The sequence below is a fragment of the Rhinopithecus roxellana genome, chromosome 17, assembly GCF_007565055.1.
Source record: "Rhinopithecus roxellana isolate Shanxi Qingling chromosome 17, ASM756505v1, whole genome shotgun sequence".
NCBI lineage: Eukaryota > Metazoa > Chordata > Mammalia > Primates > Cercopithecidae > Rhinopithecus > Rhinopithecus roxellana.
Genome location: NC_044565.1, coordinates 692,480 through 710,128, shown reverse-complemented (window position 1 = coordinate 710,128; position 17,649 = coordinate 692,480). Strand labels below are relative to the sequence as shown.

General features: G+C 45.1%; 1 protein-coding gene across 13 annotated transcripts in view; it reads right to left on the bottom strand.

Annotated features, from left to right (window-relative positions):
* Positions 1 to 17,649, bottom strand: part of MGA (MAX dimerization protein MGA) — a 168,253-nt gene that overhangs the window by 100,520 nt on the left and 50,084 nt on the right. For 9 of the 13 annotated variants that reach the window (XM_030921180.1, XM_030921191.1, XM_010369056.2 and 6 more), the window contains exon 1: positions 6,798 to 6,911. The exons of 2 other annotated variants lie outside the window; for them this stretch is intronic. The gene's annotated coding sequence lies outside the window, so the exon portion shown is untranslated. Of the gene's footprint in view, positions 1 to 6,449; positions 6,569 to 6,797; positions 6,930 to 17,649 lie in introns of those variants that run through there. 2 more of the 13 variants (XM_030921183.1, XM_030921181.1) reach the window with 2 other exon arrangements.

The window sequence follows — 17,649 nt, the reverse complement described above, 5'->3', positions numbered from 1 at the left end:
CTTAGGAGGCTAAGACAAGAGAATCGCTTGAACCCAGGAGGTGGAGTTGCAGTGAGCCAAGATGGCACCACTGCACTTCAGCCTGGGTGACAGAGCGAGACTCTGACTCAAAAAAATAAAATAAAAATACATTAATGGTAATAATAATTTTTATAGGCTTCCTACAAATCAACAAGACCAAATACCTAACAGAAAAATAAGTAAAGGATAATAAATGCAAATGGCTATGAATATGTATATAGTGAAGAGGAAAGCAAATTAAAATCATCTTGAGATATTGTTTTTTTATTTATCAGACTGGCAAAAATCAAAGCCTGGTAGTGTTGGAAAGGGTATAGGTCAACCAGCATTCTCCCCTAACCAGTTACTGGGAGTATAAAATAACAGAATCTCTATGAGAGAAGGCAACTTGAAAATATCAAAAGTACAAATCCATATATCATCCTACAACAAAGAAGTTTTTCCAGGACTTCTTAAGATTTTTTAATTCACTGATACAACCCACTATAGGACTTTATTTTAAATACACACACCTATGATAAACGATATCTACACAAGATTATCCCCTGAATTCCCATTTATAACAGCAAAAGACTAGACAGGAAGAGAGAAGTCCTTAAAGTGGTAAAACAAATGATGGCACATCCATAGAGTGGAATGATAACAGTCATAAAAGAGAATGTATAAGCTTAATGAATGCATGCAAAAAATATCTACAAGATATATTAAGCGCAAAATGTTCAGAAGAGTTGTAAATTATGCCACATGTCTTCTAAAAGTTTTTTTGTTTGTCTGTTTGTTTTTGAGATGGAGTCTCGCTCTATTGCCCAGGCTGGAGTGCAGTGGCGCAATCTCGGCTCACTACAAGCTCCGCCTCCCGGGTTCACGCCATTCTCTTGCCTCAGCCTCCCCAGCAGCTGGGACTACAGGCACCCGCCACCACACCCGGCTAATTTTTTTGTATTTTTAGTAGAGACGGGGTTTCACCATGTTAGCCAGGATGGTCTCAATCTCCTGACCTCATGATCCACCCACCTTGGCCTCCCAAAGTGCTGGGATTACAGGCGTGAGCCACCGCACCCGGCCTAAAAGGTTTTTATTGTACTTCTTAAACTTCAGACAGGGAGTACACGTGCAGGTTTGTTTATGTAAGTGTACTGCATAATATAAGGTTTGGGTTTCTAATGATCCCATCATCCAAGCAGTGAACATAGTACCTGATAGGTAGTTTTTCAACACTTGTAGAAGGTTTTCCTTAATAAAGTCAAAGAAATAGACAGTATTTCGGTCTTTAAAATAAATAAACCAAAGAATGAAAAAGAACAGGTACATATTTGCTTTACACAGACTATCTCTGGAAAGACAGAAAACAGTAGTATTGGTCATATCCAAGGAAAACTTGATGACTTGGAAAAGACACCCTTTTACACTTTCTAAATTTTGTGCCTTGTGAACACACAATCTTTAAAAACTAAAAAACAGGCTAGGTGGGCAGGTGTAGTGGCTCACGCCTGTAATTCCAGCACTTTAGGAGGCTGAGGTGGGAGAAACATTTGAGGTCAAGAGTCCAAGACCTGCCTGGTCAAAATAGCCAGAGTCGGTCTCTACCAAAAAAAAAAGAAAAAAAAATTACCAGGTATGGTGGCTAGGAGGCTGAGACAGGAGGACACCTTCAGCAGCCCTGGAAGTTCAGGTTGCAGTGAGCCATAACCATATCACTACACTCCAGCCTAGGAGACAGAGTGAGACCCCATCTCTTTAAAAAAATAACAAAGTTAAAATTAAATTAATTATTAAAGGTTATAAAGAAAAAGGTCATGTATATTGTATGATTCCATTTATATGAGATGTCCAACACAGGCAAATCTAGAGAAACACAAACTAGATTAGTGGTTTCAGGCGAAGGGGTAACTGGGACTAACTACTAACGGGTGTGGGATTTCTTTTCGGTGTATACTTTAAAATGATGAATTATGTTATGTGAACTGTATTTCAATAAAAGGTTATAATAAAGAAATCTGATGAGAAGTTTGTGTGTATGTGTTCCACGTGAGCACAACATCCTTAGGTGTATTTAACATGACTAAGGCAGCAAAGAAGTATATGAAAAAAAAAATTGTTATCCCAAACCTATAAATCACATGAAAAGGTGCCAAATTTCTTAAACATTACCCCTCTTTTCTTTCTTTTTTTTTTTTAGACGGAGTCTCGCTCTGTCGCCCAGGCTGGAGTGCAGTGGCACGATCTCGGCTCACTGCAAGCTCCGCCTCCTGGGTTCACACCATTCTCCTTCCTCAGCCTCCTGAGTAGCTGGGACTACAGGCGCCCGCCACCACGCCCGGCTAATATTTTGTATTTTTAGTAGAGATGGGGAAATTTTGATTTTCAGATCATTACCGGTAAAACCAAGACAGAGAAGTTTTAACCAATTCTTTAAAAATTACTTTCTTTTGGGCCGGGCGCAGTGGCTCAAGCCTGTAATCCCAGCACTTTGGGAGGCCGAGACGGGCGGATCACAAGGTCAGGAGATCGAGACCATCCTGGCTAACACAGTGAAACCCCGTCTCTACTAAAAAAAATACAAAAACTAGCCGGGCGAGGTGGCGGGCGTCTGTAGTCCCAGCTACTCGGGAGGCTGAGGCAGGAGAATGGCCTAAACCCGGGAGGCGGAGCTTGCAGTGAGCTGAGATCCCGCCACTGCACTCCAGCCTGGGTGACAGAGCGAGACTCCGTCTCAAAAAAAAAGAATTACTCAAAAACTAGCCTGGCGAGGTGGCGGGCGCCTGTAGTCCCAGCTACTCGGGAGGCTGAAGCAGGAAAATGGCGTAAACCCGGGAGGCGGAGCTTGCAGTGAGCTGAGATCTGGCCACTGCACTCCAGTCCGGGCGACAGAGCGAGACTCCGCCTCAAAACAACAACAACAACAAGAATCACTATCTTTTAAAGATTAATCTATGAAATGTCAAAGATGCAACCGACAAAAACCCAGTTTAGTGAATATTAGACTGCACTTGAAGTAAATTTTACACTAACTTTATATACACACATTTTGAGTTTTTCTTTTTGCCTAACCAAAAAATTAGTGCAGAGAAGTCATATTAACCTATTTCAACTTTGTGCACAGGCATCTAAAAAAAAAATGTAAAAATGTGCCTGAAGACAAGAAAACAAGCTTTCTGACTTACAATTTGTATAAGACCAGTTTTTAACTCCACTAATCAAATTAATCCATTAGTTGATGAAAATGCATTGAATTAAAGACTTAATTTACAACTAAAACCATCTCTATCTTGAGCCATAACAGCTACTGGTTTAAGAACATGGAATGAAATTCTTATTCTACATCAAATCTAAGCACAGATTCCACTTCACTATAAGCATATGCCTAGGTTTGGAGCTACCATATGAATTTTCTTTTCTAAGATAAATATTGCAAAACATTTGAATTTTCTAATCAAAAGGCAGTCAATTAAGGATATTCAGCTGTTTCAGACACCAAGACCACTCAAAAGTCTAAGATAATCTTAAGCCAACTGCAAAACTCAAATGTACTTTAGAAAAGGGTAGGCTAGGCCGGGGGCGGTAGCTCACGCTTGTAATCCCAGCACTTTAAGGGGCTGAGGCCGGTGGATCACTTGATGTCAGGAGTTCAAGACCAGCTTGGCCAACATGACAAAACGCTCTCTCTACAAAAAATACAAAAATTAGCCAGGTGTCATGTTGTGCACCTGTAGTCCCAGCTACTTGGGAGGATGAGGCACAAGAATCACTTGAACCCGGGAGGCAGATGTTGCAATGAGCCGAGATAGCGCCACTGCACTCTAGACTTCGAGATAGAGACTCGGTCTCAAAATAAGAATAATAACAATAATAATAAAGAAAAGAAAGGGGCAGGCTACTCATGAAGAAATAAATCTTCTAGCAACATCCTAAAAATACTCTTGTAAACTAAAAGCTTTAATGAAAACCACAATTTTGGTACATACATATACACCTTAACATTCAAAAACGTTCAATTCGGCTTTTCAACATCAAATATTTTTTTATCTAGATAAAACAGCTATAATAAAAAGCTAACAAAATACGTTGTGGAGGGGAAAATTCACACCAGAAGACATATACACACACAAAAGCTATCATAGAAAACATGTTTTAGCTAAGTAATCTGACACGTTCCATAAATTGGTACAATTTCAGACTCCCTATTTTAATGTCTTTTCACCAGTGACCTCTTTGGGAAATGTTTATCTACTAAAGCAATGACCCTCATACAACTCAAAATACACTAGTTTTACTAGTTTCCTAATTCAATGATTTATGTACTGTGCTCAACCCCAAAAATTAGTTACACAAAATCAAAATTCCAAGTCAATACCATGATTTAAAAACACAGATATTCAAATGCTAAGCAACACATTCTCAATGTTTTCCAAATTGCTACAAACATCTACAACCCTTTCATACAATAAATACAGTAATATGGCAGGCACCAAGATGTTAGTATATTCCTTAACACAATCCTTCACTACAAGAATATGGTTAAGTTAAATTATATTTGTGAAACTCAAATTTCAAGAGAACAGGTTCACTCAGATTTCATTTACCAATAAACACTGGGTAAAGAAATTTTAATTTTTTAAAAACAGAATGCGGATATAAATATAATAAGAAAATGACAGCAAATGGTGGCAAAGACAGTAAAATAGCCAACTAGTAATACTTTCTTAACCGCTGTTAACCATCATTTGCTTTTTACTAATTTAATAAATGATACTTGCTATTTATTAAGAACTACTCACTTCGGAACAGACAATATCCTGGGCATTTTATCGTCACAACCTTATAGGGCAAATGTCAAAATATTATCTGAAACACTTTTAGGTTTTAAGGCACAGAATTGCACCTGCCTAAGACAGTACTGCCCCCTTCTCTTCCCAGATACCATCTTTAACTGCTGGCCGCAGGAGTATTTTCTATTGCTAAGAATGGACCCTTAACTGCAACTCAGGGCCAACAAGCTGACAGGTCCCTAGCAGTTGGATAAGCAAAATTTGAAGAACTTTTAATGCAGAAACGGGCTGTAGTCAAATTTGAAGTATGCCAAGGTACCCAGGGCACTGAATTTCCTCAAGTCCTTAGCCTGTGTTTCTGTTACGTGGACCCAAGCCACTTAACCCACACAAACGCTAGAAACAACCGTAGGCGGCAAGAAACACTAGCGCTGTTCCGATACTCAAGAAAGTAAAAGGTTCTCACTGCCTTCCCCGAGAGGAGCAGACGCCGTCGACTATTAATGACCCACAAACCGCCGCTTTTCAACTGCCAAGGACAGCTGGCCAAGAACCACGTGAAAAAATGCCGCAAGGAAAGCTCTTCCGGGGAAGAGGAGTCCCGACAGATCACGTGCAGCCGTCCGGAACCCGAGGATCTCTCTGCGGGACCCAGCCGCATTTTGTTACCTTGGAGACTACAGAACCAACCACCAGACCCTCCGCGGCCAACCCCCTTCCCAGCAGCCGTCACGCCGCCCCCAAGCACTTTCCCTGCAGCCTAGCCGCGGCATCGTGCCCAAAAAGAACGAATAGAGCAAGCAGTTAACCAGGGACTCAGCCGCATAAGCCTGGCAAGCTCTACAACAACACGCGCGCGGGTGGGCTCGAGACTTCTCATGATCCACGTGTTTGCTCCGGCGAGGCGAACCTTGGGAAAGTTATCTTCCCTCTAAAAGAGTGCACTTTGGTTTCTCATGTTGGTCTGCCATCAGCAACCCCTCCTTTCAGACCTCGTGTACCCCGGTCCTGCTTCCATCCCGGCCAGAGGAAGAAGGCATTCCCAGGGTTCGAAAGGCAAAGCAAAAATCTGTACAGCAAGACACTACCACTTTGCACTCTCGACCCAGTCTGAAACGATATTCTCCATATTCTTCTGACACACAGATTCCTCAACTTTGGCTACTGGAGCTTTGTGGGGGGGGGGGGGGGCGGGGGGTGCTGTTAATATCCCAGATACCTTGCACTGAGGGCAGAGACCTACTTGACCCTTTAACAGAAACAGGAAACCCCATCAACAGAACTAGGTAAAGGCTGCCCCACAGAGGAAAAAAGAAAATAACACCTGCTCTTCCCACCTGTTTTCCCCTCCCTCATTTCTGCACTCACACACCACCGGTCCTTTGTTTACCAAGTCCCCACTCCTACAGCTCACTTCCTCGCCCTCCTTTATTAAACTTGCCGTCCTGCCTCAAACAATTTGGCCGGAAATTACTTGTTAGAAAAGACGTTTGCACAGGTGTCAAAACGCTGCGCTCAGTTCCTCAGAAAAGCGACGCCAACACCGTTTCCCTTGGAGTTCTAGAACCACGAGACCTAGGCGCTAAACTGCAAAGCGCGTAAGCATGGCTCTCGACCTAGAGCCCGGCGCCAGGCTGTAAGTCATCACGCAGACCGTACCACGCGGAGCGGCACCCCACGCACGCGAGGGCAGGGCCGAGCCATGGGCGCTTCTCACCCCTCCCGCCTCGTGGCCGCTCTCTCTGGCGTCGATGCTCCCAGTTAGGTAGCTGAGCGACGCGGAAGTGAGGCTGGGGACGCGCGCGAGGTGACATGCGCAGCCTCGCTCAGAGACCACAGGCGCGCGCCAAAGGCGGCCCCGCGCAAGGCCCGGCCTGGCGAGGGCGTGCGAAGCTCTCTCAGCGGAACGTTTCTCACGCCGTTCAAATACACAAGAGCTTCAAACTCTCGAAAAACTCCAATCGGGCCAGTACTAAGCGATGCCCTCCACCCAGGCCCGAGAGTTACCGTGCGGGGCGTGGCCGGCCTCACCCGGAGTCCTTCACATCCCGCTGGGGGCGGGTTATTCTGTTCAGTTCGCACACCGTGTGTCCGCTCCAGCTGAAGAGCCTGCGCGCGCGCACCGGACGTCCACGTCACCGCGCACGCGCTCCTACCCGCTCGGAGCCCGCCGCGCAGGCGCAAAAGGAGACGCGAGCAGCACCTCCCTGGCCCCTCCCCCAACACCGGGAGTCCAAACGGCCCCAGAGCAGCAGCAAGACCCTTGGGACCCGCCCCCAGAGTGGAAGCCGCTGCTTTTCCGGGTCCCAGCAACCCCGAAAAGCCTACTGAAGCTTCTAGAATCAAGAAAGGCGAGGCAGGAGAGAGGCACCTAGATTCCTCAGGCTTGCACACGAAGCCTTCGTGGAAACTGTGAAACCAATGCCCGGCGGGCCTTTCTCAACTGTGTCTTTCACCCTTTCCCTAGGGCTCCTAGCCGGCCCCGCCCCGGCCGCGCCCAGCCCCACCCACACGGGGCTCCACAGACCCCCAGCCTCCACAAGCCCGTCAAATGAATCCGAGGTCTTCCTTCCCGGAGTACCGGGGCTTGGACAGCGCCAGAGCATTGGGAAACCTTGAAGCAAGGACCTTGAGAGACGGATGGTCGAGTTTACAACATCCACAACCGAAGACGACTAGGAAAATGGGGAGGAGACCGAAAGACTCAGTGAGCAGTTGGAAAGCGAAGAGTTGCCACTAAATTGCCTGATACAAAGATGAAAGATATCTTGATAAAACAGGGAAACGAGAAACTTAAAAGAGTGTGTTATTTGAGCTTTAGTGCCTTGATCCTGTGCATTCAATTTTTGTTTCTTCAAGACATTTAAGCTACAAGGTGCAAAGAAAGTATTACTGAATATTATGTGTCAGGCAGTTGCTGAAGTAAATCAATGGACAGTATTTCTCCCAACCTTCAAAAATTAGTTATCTTTCTCCTTCTCTGCTCCTTACCAGCTGTTCGTTCTTCTGTGCTCCTGACACACCAGTAAAACGGAAGCGTAGTTTCTTAAGAGGCAAAAAAGTAGGGAGTAGGAGAGCAGATTTTGTGGTCAATGATCTAAAACTGCTTTCTTTCATAAGAATTAGCAAGCACTGAGAACCCACTAGGTGACTTAATACAAAACACTATGAAGGAGAATGAGGAGACTATGAGGAAAGAGTCAACAGGAGGAGGCTTATCCAACACTACTGATCTGACCTACTTTTTACTTAGGAAGGATCATATTTCTCTACACTTTGCTCTTCCTGAGGAGATATACAACAACATGGACAGAAACTGCTGGAATAGTCTGAACTAGAAAACGTGTAGGCTACTTTAGAGACTTCTGAAGGCATTCTGAAACCCCAATCCAGGCACCGTCAGCAGGAGCATTCAAGATCCTAGGCAAAATTGAAAAGTAACGGTTTAACACCTTCCTCCTCTTCCCTGACCCCAAGAACCTCTTTCCTACAAGCTGCCCTGTCAGAATCTCCCACCTTACCAAGAATGTCTTCCTCTCAAGGATCTGAAGTTTCCTCATAAAAAATTCCCATTTTCTGGGGAAGAAGTAAATCTATGTTGATTTAGCATTAAAATGTATGATCCTAAGGTGTGAATGACTGGTTAACAACCATGCATCCCCAAAGAGACAGGTTAAACCAAATGATCTATCTAACTAGGGGATCTGTGAGGACAACTCGGGAAGAAGGGGAATGGAGATTCTCTTTTGGTTCTCTTTCCTTTAGATACTTAAAACAAAAAACAACAAAAAAATTAAAAACCCTGAACTTTGAAGATTCAGTACTAAATATCTCGGGGGGAGAGGAAAACTATCCATAGTTTTCAAAGTGGGGTCTGCCTAACCTAGAAAGGTCAGGAGATGTCAAGAATCTGAGGGTCCTATGAGAACTGTTAAGTGTTGTTTTTATATGATATTCTAAAAATAATCATACCACCACACGCATTTCAGGGATCCAGTTTGGATTCACCATCATGCAGGTACCAAGTAACCACCTGTTTTTCTTTTTTATTTTTTATTTGCTTCAAGTAACCATTTAAATGGTTACATTCAACTTTTAATGCAGTATTCTCATACTGAAATTCTTGGTTGTATACTTTGGATAATGTAAGAAATTTCCTCCTTTAAAAGGCATCCATATATAACCCAAGGTTTAAGAATGCCAAGCTAACTGCTAAAGTGATGCTCCTAAGTTCCACCTTTTTCAGTTATCATAGCTCAACTTACTGGTCCAACCTAACACAAAAGTCTTTGCCTTGATTTTCCTAGGCTGCACGTTCAAGGAGATTTTTCTGAATATTAAGGGGAAACAAACAAAAAAATAAAGAGAATGCATGCAATTAAACAATCTGGCCTAGAATGTACACAGTTTTGATCCTAGATTGTTCCATAAACCCATACGAACTATCCCATTTACATGCACACTTTTTCTATTCAGCAAATATCTGAGTGCCTCCTATATGCTAAGGATAGGGGAAAGGCTGGCACCTCATGCACTTTTCAGATGTCTACAGCGGAACCCCAAAGATTGGCACAACTTAAGTAACAGAATCCACCAAGACAAACTTCCTAATCCAATCTATTCAGATCCAGTCCTTTCAGTTCTGACTTTTTTTTTTTTTTTTTTTTGAGACGGAGTCTTGCTCTGTCGCCCAGGCTGGAGTGCAGTGGCCGGATCTCAGCTCACTGCAAGCTCCGCCTCCCGGGTTCACGCCATTCTCCTACCTCAGCCTCCCAAGCAGCTGGGACCACAGGCGCCCGCCACCTCGCCCGGCTAGTTTTTTTTTTAGTAGAGACGGAATTTCACCGTGTTAGCCAGGATGGTCTCGATCTCATGACCTCGTGATCCGCCCATCTTGGTCTCCCAAAGTGTTGGGATTACAGGCTTGAGCCACCGCGCCTGGCCTCAGTTCTGATTTCTAAAACATCCTCTCTCGACTGACAAAAAGACCTCACTCTTCAGATGAAACCACTACCATGAACAAACTCCTGGACTATGGCCTTGTTTAAATATCAGTATAATAAAGAACATTCATAAAATAAGGGCTGCATACAGAACGAGTTGCAAAAGATGCTTGTTTTGTTTTTACAAAAAGTCCTTCAGCCAGGTGCGGTGGCTCACGCCTATAATCCCAGCACTTTGGGAGGCCAGGGCAGGCAGATTGCCTAAGGTCAGGAGTTGGAGACCAGTCTGGTCAACATGGTGAAATTCCGTCTCTACTAAAAATACAAAAAAATTAGCCAGGCATGGTGGCATGCGCCCATAATCCCAGCCACACAGGAGGCTAAGGCAGGGGAATTGCTTGAACCAGGGAGGTGGAGGTTGCAGTGAGCCGAGATCGCGCCACTGCACTCCAGCCTGAACAACAGAGCAAGACTCCATCTCAAAAAAAAAAAAAAGTCCTTCACTACCCAACCTGAAAACTTAGGTCTTAGGCAGAGGGTAAAAACAGAATCATAGACAACTCCATCCTTGCCCACCATTTAGGACTACAACTGAAATTAAATCATGCTGAGGGGCAAAGTATGATTGCCTCCAATATCTGTAATGAAGGAATTAAGGAATTAAAAATTAAGGATTTAAGGAATTAAAAATGGCAAGATTTCTGCCTTCAAGGAGCTAATAATCTACCCAAAGAAGAACTTTTAAGACTTTCTGGGCTAGGCACAGTGGCTCATGCCTGTAATACCAGCACTTTGGGAGGCAGAGGCAGGTGGATCACATGAACCCAGGAGTTCAAAACCAGCCTGGACAACATAGTGAGAACCCATCTCTGCAAAATATTTTAAAAATGAGCCAAGTGTGGTGGTGCCTGCAGTCCCAGCTACTTAGGAGGCTGAAGTGAGAGAACTGCTTGACCCCAGGAGGTCGAGGCTACAGTGAGCTGTGATTGTGCCACTGCACTCCAGTCTGGGCAACGAAGTGAGACCTACCCCCCAACCCCGTCTCTTAAAGAAAAGAGTTTCGTAATCAGCATAGTAATATGATTAAAACCATGTTTTAGAAAATGCTAAGAGAAGGGAGGATGAAAAGAAGGATAGAAATGTTGTAGAATATAATCAACATTCACTAAGAAACACCCAGTGGCTCATGCCTATAATCCCAGAACTTTGGGAGGCTGAGGCAGGATGGACTGTTTGAGCTCAGGAGTTCGAGAGCAGCCTGGGCAACACGGCAAGTCCCTGTCTCTACCAAAAATACAAAAAAAAATTTTTTTTTTTTAATTTTAAAAAATAGCTGTGCCTGGTGGTGTACACCTATGGTCCCAGCTACTCAGGAGGGTGAGGTGGGAGGACTGCTTAAACCCAGGGGGTAGAAGTTGCAGTGAGTCAAAATTGCGCCACTGTACTCCAGCCTGGGTGACAGAGTGAGAGAGAGAAAGAGTGACAGAGTGAGAGAGAGGAAAGAGGGGAGAGGGAGAAAAACACCATTCCTTCTTGCTGCCCCACATCTCAAGCCCACATAACCACGTTCCTCACCCTTGCCTAAGAAGACGGCCCCAGATGCCTCCAGCCTAACTCTATTCACCCTTCATACTTAAGTTTAAATGTATTTTCTTCAAGACACTTGCCCTAACTCCCATGATCAGGTAAGGTCTCCCAGTTATATGCTCTCATAGTACCCTGTTATTTCTTTACAGCATTTACCACAACTATGTTATTTTTTTTTTTTTTTTTTTTTTTTTTTTTTTTTTTTTTGAGACGGAGTCTTGCTCTGTCGCCCGGGCTGGAGTGCAGTGGCCGGATGCCAGCTCACCGCAAGCTCCGCCTCCCGGGTTCACGCCATTCTCCTGCCTCAGCCTCCCGAGTAGCTGGGACTACAGGCGCCCGCCACCTCGCCCGGCTAGTTTTTTTTTTTTTTTTTTGTATTTTTTTAGTAGAGACGGGGTTTCACCATGTTAGCCAGGTCTCGATCTGCTGACCTCGTGATCCGCCCGTCTCGGCCTCCCAAAGTGCTGGGATTACAGGCTTGAGCCACCGCGCCCGGCCAACTATGTTATTTTTAAAACCATGTATTAATGTGTCTTCCCCATTAGACCATTAGCTCCACTCTATTCCAGTGCTTATCATAATGACTGGAATAGGGTGGACACATATTTGTTGAATAAACAAATAGAAAACCATAGATCCTCATTTTTTAGGCAAGTCTAAATATCAAATATTGATTCAGTGTCCAACAATACGGGGTTTGGAAAACAGGGTCATAATATATACTGAAGTTATATTAAGCAGTTACATCCGTGGCTTTGGCCAACATTTCCCAAAGGGGTAGAGTTGTGATTTTAAAAAACTAGCACCCAGTGACTGTAAACTAGTTCAACCATTGTGGAAGACAGTGTGGCGATTCCTCAAGGATCTAGAACTAGAAATACCATTTGATCCAGCAATCCCATTACTGGGTATATACCCAAAGGATTATAAATCATGCTGCTATAAAGACGCATGCACACGTATGTTTATCGCAGCACTATTCACAATAGCAAAGACTTGGAACCAACCTAAATGCCCATCAATGATAGACTGGATTAAGAAAATGTGGCACATATACACCATGGAATACTGTGCAGCCATAAAAAAGGATGAGTTCACGTCCTTTGTGGGGACATAGATGAAACTGGAAATCATTCTCAGCAAACTATCACAAGGACAGAAACAAAACACCCCATGTTCTCACTCACTGGTGGGAATTGAACAATGAGAACGCTTGGACACAGGGTGGGGAACATCACACACTGGGGCCTGTTGTGGGGTGGCAGGTGGAAAGGGATAGCATTAGGAGATACACCTAATGTAAATGACCAGTTAATGGGTGCAGCACACCAACATGGCACATGTATACATATGTAACAAACCTGCACATTGTGCACATGTACCCTAGGACTTAAAGTATTAAAAAAAAAAAAAAAAACTAGCACCCAGTGACTCTTATCCCAAATTATTTCTCTTTAGGGGAATGGATAAATGTTGACAGGGCAGATACTTGAGGAGATACAAATATTTTTCTAGCAAAGTCTTACTGACTGCCCATTGACTGGATACAGTCTGCCCTCTATCTGTGGGTTCCAAATCCACAGATTAAACCAATCGCAGATCAAAAATATGTGGAAAAAATTAAAAAATGACAATACAATAATAAAAATAAAATAGTATAACTATTTACAAAGTATTTAAATTATACTAGATATTATAAGTAATCTAAAGATTATTTAAAGTATACAGGAGAGGCCAGACACAGTGGCTCACGCCTGTAATCCCAACTCTTCTGGAGGCCGAGGTGGGCAGATCACTTAAGGTCAGGAGTTCAAGATCAGCCTTGCCAACACAGCAAGTTTCCACTAAAAATACAAAAATTAGCCAGGCATGTAATCCCAGCTACTCGGGAGGCTGAGGCCCAAGAATTGTTTGAACTCAGGAGGTGGAGGTTGCAGTGAGCTGACATCCTGCCACTGCACTCCAGCCTGGGTGAAAGAGCAAGACTCTGTCTCAAAAAAAAAAAAAAAAAAAAAAAAAAAGTAAATAAAAAATAAGGTATATGGGAGGACATACATGGGTTACATGCAAATACTATGCCATTTTATAGAAGAGACTTGAGCATCTGAGGATTTGGGCATCCTGCGGGGGGAGGGGGGGGGGATCTTGGAACCAATCCCCCACAGATACTGAGGGACAACTGTATTACCTAGAAAATCAACAAAAACAAACAGATCCTTAGAATAAATTGGAAAAAATGTTATGATACCATCTGGTAATAGAAGCAACAAGCTGTAATAGAGACCACCATCTGTTATATATTCATCTATAAGAAAAAATAGCAAATATATTAAAGAAAGGACACTTTAGTAACAGTGAATTTGTTTTACTAAATTCTAAAGGGAAAATGTCAGGCACAGTGGCTCATGCCTGTAATCCCAGTATTTTGGGAGGAGGAGGTGGAAGGATCGCTTGAGTCCAAGAGTTTGAGACCAGTCTGGATAACACAATGGCACTCCATCTTTATTTAAAAGATGGCACAGTGGCTCATGCCTGTAATCTCATCACTTTGGAATTAGGCAAAAATCAAGAAGAAGCCTATGAGAGAAGAATATACTGGAAAATTGTTTGCAAATGCATATGAAAGAAGCCATCCTTACTTTACATGAAGGGCAATACTGCCTCAGGGAAAAGAGCTATGGTGGTCAACGCAGGAATTCCCCAGCTATTGGACATCACAGACCAGCAAGATATCCCAAAAAAGTATTTAGAGGACCATCATAAGGTGAACAAAATTTATCTTACAAAACAGCCATCCTCTGTTATTGCTATGATTTAAAAAAAAAAAAAAAAAAAAAAGATCATTTTAAGATTAAAAACCACTGGAAAGAACATCTCATTATAGTAGTCTTATTTTTAATACATTTAGATAGATGAAAAATTCACATTGTCCTTATTCTGTGATATACCACTGAAAACTTCTTTGCAGATAGGTATTTAGAAATGCCTGATCAGCCATACATCAGCCTCCCTAGACAGCTAAGATTTGATGTTCATAGAAGAAAATATACACAACAGGACTGTGATGGGGTATAAGTCACTTTGCCAAGAAGTCAAGAGTCAGCTTCTCCTCATCAGTAACAATACCGAAGAAGAAGATATTAGCCAAGAGACATCTCAGTCGAGACCAAAGGACAGCCACAAGATTAAGAAGCTACTTTGGGAATCAGGGTGGGAGAGACACTGAAAACAGGAAAGCCTTTATGGTGGGGCAAGATCCTGGAACTCTGGTAACAGTACAGAACAGTGTAGTGAAACCAAGGTCAAACAGACCCACCCAATCACCACATAACTAGGAAAAACTGTGGAACACATGGTGGCAAAGGAAGAGGCAGGTTAAGTTACACTTAGTTTAAACCTAGGCTCCAGGCATATCACATATATGAGGAAAAAAGGTGGGGGAAACTTGTTTTATTTGAAAAGTAAACCAAATGGGATTTTTTTTTTTTTTTTTTTTTTTAAGGGACGGGGTCTCACTCTGTCTCTCAGGCTGGATGGAGTGCGGTGGTATGATCATGGCTCACTGAAGCTTCAATCTCCTGGGCTCAAGTGATGCTCCTTCCTCAGCCTCCTGAGTAGCTGGGATTACAGGCCATGCCACCGCAACTGGCTAATTTTCTTTTTTTTTTTTTTAATGTAGAGATAGGGTCTTGCTAGGTCGAATTTTAAATATTACTTCAAAATAAATAAATATTAATTCAAAATATTTTATAATCTTGACCTTTACTAAAATTGTTAGCTGTGATCTAAACACTGGAGGGCAGGGGAACACCTGTTTTGTGTGTGTTTTTTTTTTTTTTTGAGATGGAATCTCGCTCTGTCACCCAGGCTGGAGTGCAATGGCATGATCTCTGCTCACTGCAACCTCCGCCTCCCGGGTTCAAGCAATTCCCCTGCCTCAGGGAGTAGCTGGGATTACAGGCGCCCACCACCTCACCCTGCTAATTTTTTTATATATTTAGTAGAGACAGGGTTTCACCATCTTGGCCAGGCTGGTCTCAGACTCCTGACCTCAGGTGATCCACCTGCCTCGGCCTCTCAAAGTGCTGGGATTACAGGCGTGAGCCACCGCACCTAGCTACACCTGTTTTAAAAAGAGGAAAAAGCTATATGGAAATAGAGAACATAAAGCTTATTCAAGTAACTTGAATGCAGTGCAAATTGTATGTATATAGATTATAAATTGTAGCGATTATATACAGGCACTATTTTTCATCTCATGATTAGCTCCACTCTACATTCTTGGGGTTATCTATCCTTATTAGCATAAGTAAATAAGGCTACAAGGAGTTAAACGAATATTTATTATGCATCAACTATGTGCTAAGCCCTAAAACTGGGGAAAATGAATAAACAAAAACAAGTCCCCTCAAAAAGCTCAAGCTCTGATTGAAAAGACAGAATAATCATATTGAAAAACTGTAGTTGGTAGTGTGGAAAAACCTCTGAGAACACTATAGAAACATACAAAATCTACAAAGGGTATAAAGTCTCAGCACTTGGGGAGGCCAACACAGGAGGATCACTTGAGGCCAGAAGCTAGAGACCAGCCTGGCAACACAGTGAGACCCTGTCTCTCAAAAAAAAAAAAAAAAAAAAAAAAAACCATTTAATTAGCTGAGTGTGGTGGCGCATGCCTGTAGTCCTAGCTACTCAGAGACTGAAGTGGGAGGATCATTTGAGCCCAGGAGTTTGAGGCTTCAGTGAACTATGACTGCACCACTAAACTCTAGCCTAGGCATCAGAGCGAAAGGAAAGGAGAGGGGAGAAGGGAGAGGGCAAAGAGGAGAGGGAAGCGGAGGGCAGAAGGGAGGGGAGAAAGAGGAGAGGAAAGAAGAGGGGAAAGAGGAGGCCAGGCGCGGTGGCTCACGCCTGTAATCCCAGCAGTTTGGGAGGCTGAGGCGGGTGGATCACGAGGTCAGGAGATCGAGACTATCCTGGCTAACATGTGAAACCCCGTCTCTACTAAAAATAAAAAATAAAAATAATTAAAAAATTAGCCGGGTGTGGTGGCGGGAGCCTGTAGTCCTGGCTACTTGGGAGGCTGAGGCAGGAGAATGGCGTGAACCTGGGAGGCGGAGCTTGCAGTGATCCAACATGGCGCCACTGCACTCCAGCCTGGGTGACAGAGGGAGACTCCATCTGGAAAAAAAAAAAAAAAAAAAGGGTCGGGGGGAAGAGGAGAGGAGGGGGGGGGGGGAGGAGGGAGTAGGGAAGGGAAAGGGAAGGGAGAGAGAGAGGGAGAGGGGAGAGGAGAGGGAGGGAAGAGGAGAGGGAGGGGAGAGGAGAGGTGACAGGAGGGAAGAGGAGAAAACAGGGGAGGGGGGAGAGGAGAAGGGAAAGGAGAAGGGGAGGGGAGAGGAGGAGCGGACAGGAGGAGGGGAGAGGAGAAGGGGAGGGGAGAGGAGAAGGGGAGGGGAGAGGAGAAGGGGAGGGGAGATGAGAAAGGGAGGGGAGATGAGAAAGGGAGGGGAGAGGAGGGGGGAAGGAGAAGGGGGGAAGGAGAAGGGGACGGGGGGGAAGGGGCAGGGAGGGGGAAGGGGCAGGGGAGGGGGAAGGGGGAAGGGGGGGGGGGGAGGGAGAGGAGGGGAGGAGAGGGGGAAGGGAGAGGAGGGGGGAGGAGAGGGGAAGGGAGAGGAGGGGGGAGGAGAGGGGGAAGGGAGAGGAGGGGGGAGGAGAGGGGGAAGGGAGAGGAGAAGGGGAGGGGGGAGGAGAGGGGGAAGGGAGAGGAGAAGGGGAGGGGAGATGAGAAAGGGAGGGGAGACGAGAAAGGGAGGGGAGAGGAGGGGGGAAGGAAGAAGCGGGAAAGGAGGAAGGGGGGAAGGAGAAGGGGACGGGAAAGGGGCAGGGGAGGGGGAAGGGGGAAGGGAGGAGGGAGAGAGAGGAGGGGGAGGAGAGGGGGAAGGGAGAGGAGGGGGGAGGAGAGGGGAAGGGAGAGGAGGGGGGAGGAGAGGGGGAAGGAGAGGAGGGGGGAGGAGAGGGGGAAGGAGAGGGAAGGAGGGGAGGGAGGAGGGGGAAGGAGGGGAGGGGGGAGGAGAGGGGAAGGGAGGGGAGGGGGGAGGAGAGGGGGAGGGGAGGGGGAGGGAGGGGGAAGGGAGGGGAGGGGAGGGGGGAGGAGAGGGGGAGGAGAGGGGGAAGGGAGGGGAGGGGGAGGAGAGGAGGAGGAGAGGGGGAGGGGAGGGGGGAGGAGAGGGGGAGGAGAGGGGGGAGGAGAGGGGGAAGGGAGGAGAGGGGGAAGGGAGGAGAGGGGGAGGAGAGGGGGAGGGGAGGGGGGAGGAGAGGGGGAGGGG